This window comes from Montipora foliosa, chromosome 9 (genome assembly GCF_036669935.1).
Source record: "Montipora foliosa isolate CH-2021 chromosome 9, ASM3666993v2, whole genome shotgun sequence".
Lineage (NCBI taxonomy): Eukaryota > Metazoa > Cnidaria > Anthozoa > Scleractinia > Acroporidae > Montipora > Montipora foliosa.
Genome location: NC_090877.1, coordinates 17309012 through 17314011, shown reverse-complemented (window position 1 = coordinate 17314011; position 5000 = coordinate 17309012). Strand labels below are relative to the sequence as shown.

Here is a 5000-nt window from a genome sequence, read left to right as displayed (position 1 = left end):
GTTCATTTTAACTGGAATTTTCTTATTTATTGGTCCGCCATTACTAACTTTAAAATCTTGAGAAAGCTGGATCGAGGAGAAAATGACGTCAAAGACTCACTGGTTTAAGAATGCAATGCGTGTGTACGCGCCTGAATTATTATGCAGCACGGTAGTTTCGGGCTTTCAGACTTTTAAACCCGTGTTTTGCATAAATAATAAATTGCGTTTACACGCTGTAATTTTAAGCTAGTGAGTAAATGACGTCATTTTCACTAGATCTAACCCTTTGAGGTTTAATCGGTCAGTTTTGAACGTGAGTAATGGCGGACCGTGAAATCCAAAACTTGCACTCAAAATAAATATCCTTTGGATAAAATTCAAAGCTCAAAATTTTGCCGGTGTTAAGCGAACACCCTTTCAAAATCTGAATACAAAAAGGAAATGATTTTTTGATCATAGTACCACCTTAACTGAAGTATGATTCAGGCTATCATACTCCATTCAGTTTTATTCAATTATGGTTCTGTTCACATCTGCGAAAATTCAAATAAAATAGACAGGGTGACCTCGCAGTGTGAGACAAAATGGCGCCGTACCGCATGGCTGCCACGATTATCATCACCATGCTTGAGGCGAGAAGAGAACCAAGGACAGCTTCCGAAACTAGAAGACACCAAATAGCGATCAGAAGTTTCGTCTGCTCATATACCACCACGTGTTCGCCATTCTGTTCAATTACGCACTGTAATTACTTCAAACAATTCCCTTGAGGTTGTTTGAAATTATTATAATCCAATCATAATCAAGCGCTGTAATTAGTTGATGTGAACCCATTTCATATTTAATTCGATTATAAATTGATCATAATCGAAGCCTAATGTGAACACGGCTTACGTTTTTAAAAATAGGTTTGCCTTGAAGTCAAAAGTACCACTCCCGGTGGGACTCGAACCCACAACCTTTGAATTAGAAGTCCAACACGCTAGTCCATTGCGCCACGGGGGCTAACTGATTAGTGTTTGTAGTCATTTGCGCCACACGGATTTCCAAGGACACGAGAACCTTCGCTGGCGGGCTCAACGTTTTCATTTAACGCTGACTTTACATCACGGATAAACACAGACTCTTTATACAATTTTACTGGTCAATGAGACATGCATTGTTTAAAAGCCAGCCGTAAATAGACGAATTCACGCTCTTGATTGCATCTTGGCCTGGGCAACATGATGAGAAATTCAAAGGTTTGTATGGAAATTCAAAGCAAAATATTCTGTACATGACTCTACTTTTTAGACTTTCGCCTTCATAAACCAAACTTATAATTTCATGTTCACAGCTGAGAAAAACTAGACTTGGTATCCGTTCTTTGGAATTGCTACATATTGCTTTTTTTGTCTATGTAATTTTTTTGCGTTTGGAATTAGAGGAAATGTATGACAGAAACTCTTTTTAATAAAATAATTTCTACAATAGCCATTCTCTCCAAATTTATTCTGCAGCACCTTTGAGCGCATATCTTCTGTTTTGGAAAATAAAAAACCCAAAATTGCATATCATGAATACTTTTCATCGTTTTGAACTTCTTACAAACCTTTGAATTTCTCTCCATCTTGCCCTGATTACCCATAATGCACTCAAGAGCGTGAACTCGTCTATGCAAACGTTGCAGTGCCGGAGAAACGAGGTTAACTATCAATAGAGTTATTTCAGTAGAGTTATGACTTAGAGTTAGAGTTAAAGACTGCCAAAATTCTGAATTCAAGATTTTGGAAACTTAACTCTAACTCTACGACATAACTCTATGAAAATAACTCTAAGAATAGCTGTCCCCCGGAGAAACTTTATCATTCTCTATTATTAGCATATTTCTTGTCGTTTAATGTCAATCAATTTCGTTAGTTCCCAATCCATTCATTTGTATTTTTTAATTCAAATTTATCTGTAACTGAATAATAATCACTTATGATGATGTATATAAAAAGAGTTATGCAGTTCAAGCAAATGGTTGTAACCGGTGTTAATATATTATTTAGAGCGGTCTTCCCCACGTGCGTATAAGCGATCCCGGGGGGGTACTCCCTTATAAGGGCTTAATGGGGACGTGCGGCCAGCCAGGGTATGTTTTTCGGAATTTTTGTCTTGAACAGGGTATCGAATTTATCATTTTTTGTCTTAATCAGGGTATCGATTTATCAATTTTTGTCTTAAGCTGGGTTAAATGTCTTAAACAGGGTATCAAAAATCGGAATTCTTTCATAAAATGGGTAGGAAATCAGCGATATTTGTCTTAAACAGGGTCAGGGTATGAGGGGCCGCGCCGCACCTCCCCAACCAGGGATACATCGAGTCCCCCCCCCCCCCCCCGGGTAAGCGATATTGTCGACATAAATTCATTATCAGTTTCCATTTCAGGCATTTTTTGTGAGACGTTCCTTTTTCCTCCTTTCCTTCTACATTTGTCTTTACTTACTGTTCCTTTATCTTCATCAGACCTCCATATCTCAGTAGTAGTGCGGGTAAGATCAGTGTACTGTATACTTGAAATCATTTGATCATTGCTAGATTTAATTATTCTCCTTATTCCAAATTTGACTCTGATCACTCGAGGTCAAGTTAATCTCGACATTTTCTTTCCAAACGTGTAGAAAGCGTCATCTAAATTAAGCGTACAGAATTTAGTTTCCCAAAATTTGGACTAACGAAAAAAAACCTTAAATGAGGTGAACTGTCAGGAGTGGGATTCGAACCCACGCCTACATGAGTAGACTGCGACCTGAACGCAGCGCCTTGGACCGCTCGGCCATCCTGACTCCTACTCTTTCGAATGGGAAGGAGCGTGTTGGGAAAAATGCCGACGTAGGGCCTACCACCTCTGAAATGCCGTTTACATCAGGCTTTGACAGAAAGTTTTGTAGACGGAGGAAACCTCGTGCGTCTTCCCTGTTCTTTCTTTCCCAGGAAATCGGCCTTTCAAGTACAGCCTATATTGCGTTGACGAAGACAAAGTTTTGCGATGTCTCAAAGTTGCAGATTTCAACGTAAGAGATAGTTGTAGTGGTAACTATCAAAACTGAGTAGACATATTTCGTTTGCTACTTGTTGTTTGCTTCGTATTTGATGATCAGGGAGAGAGGACAGGAGGTGTAATGTGGGTGAATGTAACATCCAGTCACTTAAATTTAAGTAAGCTGACTTTACACGCCAGTCAATTGCGCCACAGGGGCTCTGTGAACACCACAAAAAACGGGGGCAACAGTTGCGCCAGTTAATATCAAGACGGCTTTGTTAATAAAGACATGGCATGGATATTGGACGACAAAGGGGCCCTATGGCATAACTCCCAATTCAAAAATGCGCAATTGGCATACAAAAACAAACTCACAGCCTGGTTGAAGGTCGAAGGTGTCAGGATGGCCGAGCGATCCAAGGCGCTGCGTTCAGGTCCCAGTCTACTCATGTAGGCGTGGGTTCAAATCCCACTCCTGATACGTCTATTAAAATTAAGTTCTTAATTGGGGCAAACGAATCATGCGAAACTACATTCTTCACGTCTTTTTAAGCTAAGCACTGTATTCAAGTTTGGAAGTGAAAATATGGAAATTAACGTTACCGCAACAATGTTCATAAAATGGAATCCAGGTGATGTAAGACAAACCTCGCATCAGGTGTATGATTAATATTCCCATTTATTGGATGATTTAAAGTATACAGTATAAACGTTTGTACAAATCGATATCGGCACTAAAGCGCATACGAATCATGCATGCCAAGTTCTATCATATGAAAGCCAACTCATTCTTGCACGCAAAAAGTTTTTCGATTTCTTAATAAAAATCTCAGCTTATTCTCGTTCTCAGCTTACATTCTGGTTGGCTACGGGCAAAATACCTGATTACGGCAACGCATTCGCTACCTTGGATTAACGATTATCGTTAATTCGCAATTAGCTCTGAATTTACTATTATCGTTAATTTAGAGGACAGGAATCTTGATATGGATTATGGGAAATGGTCATATATTTTTCAAAAGACAACCCAGATATATGGACATAGGACTCTCACCTGGAAATGTTCATTTCGTATATATATGTATTAACCCGTCACCTAACCACTTGGACACCACATCGCTATTTGATAATGCCGTATTATCACTCGGCAACAAACAATAGGGCCGTTTATACCAGAGAAAATAAGACGCGGCTTACATAAGACGCAAACACCCCGTATAAATGGTACAAAATCTACGTTCACGGCTTTCTCAACCCGCAGCTTATCCTGGCCTGGGAGTTTATACTCGTATAAATAGTTCAAAGTAAGCCGCGGCTTATTTTCTCTCGTATAAACGACCCTAATAATAAACACTGCAAAAGGTCGGTTTCCAAACATCAAAGCCTAGGCCTAAATTATTTATCTATTATTGCTTAGGCCTAATTACTCTACAGCATTGATATTCTACGGGAGACAAATAAATGTTTTTTTTTTAGTGTGCAGTGTTTTTTTCTTCAATGTTGAACCGGAAAGAAGCGGTTTCTTTCTCTCATGCATGCAGTTTATCCATTACAAGTGGATATTTTCGATCGAGGCAAATGGAAAATTTCCACACCATTATATACGGAGGACATCAAATCTGAACCTAACAACTACAAGCCAATATCCACCCCACCAATTGGTAGTAAAATAATCGAGAAGGTCATTTTCAGTCAACTTTATGAATACTTATATAGCAACAATTTGCTTGCAGATAACACCCATGCATTCTACCCGAGTTGACTGCCCTGCTTGAAGCTACTAACAATTGGAACCTAAATATTGATAGCTGGCGGTCAAATTAATGGAGGTCGGTTTTTCGATCTATTAAGAAAGACTTTGACACGGTTGACCACAGCATACTATTGAGGACGCTGCAGCTCTATGGACTTGACTCCCATGCTCTTAAGTGACTCAAATCATACCTATCAAATCACTTTCGGAGTACGTATGCTGATGAGATTCTGTCAGTTGCGGGGTCCCCTTGGACCT

The 5000-nt window shown here is 39.4% G+C and overlaps 3 non-coding genes across 3 annotated transcripts; 1 reads left to right on the top strand and 2 right to left on the bottom strand.

Moving 5' to 3' along the window:
* Positions 1 to 913: 913 nt before the first annotated feature.
* Positions 914 to 987, bottom strand: Trnar-ucu (transfer RNA arginine (anticodon UCU)). The gene has a single exon. It is a non-coding gene; the product is annotated as a tRNA-Arg (tRNA).
* Positions 988 to 2708: 1721 nt separating this feature from the next.
* Trnal-cag (transfer RNA leucine (anticodon CAG)) lies at positions 2709 to 2792 on the bottom strand. Its single transcript has one exon. It is a non-coding gene; the product is annotated as a tRNA-Leu (tRNA).
* Positions 2793 to 3386: 594 nt separating this feature from the next.
* On the top strand, positions 3387 to 3470 carry Trnal-cag (transfer RNA leucine (anticodon CAG)). The gene has a single exon. It is a non-coding gene; the product is annotated as a tRNA-Leu (tRNA).
* Positions 3471 to 5000: the final 1530 nt, after the last annotated feature.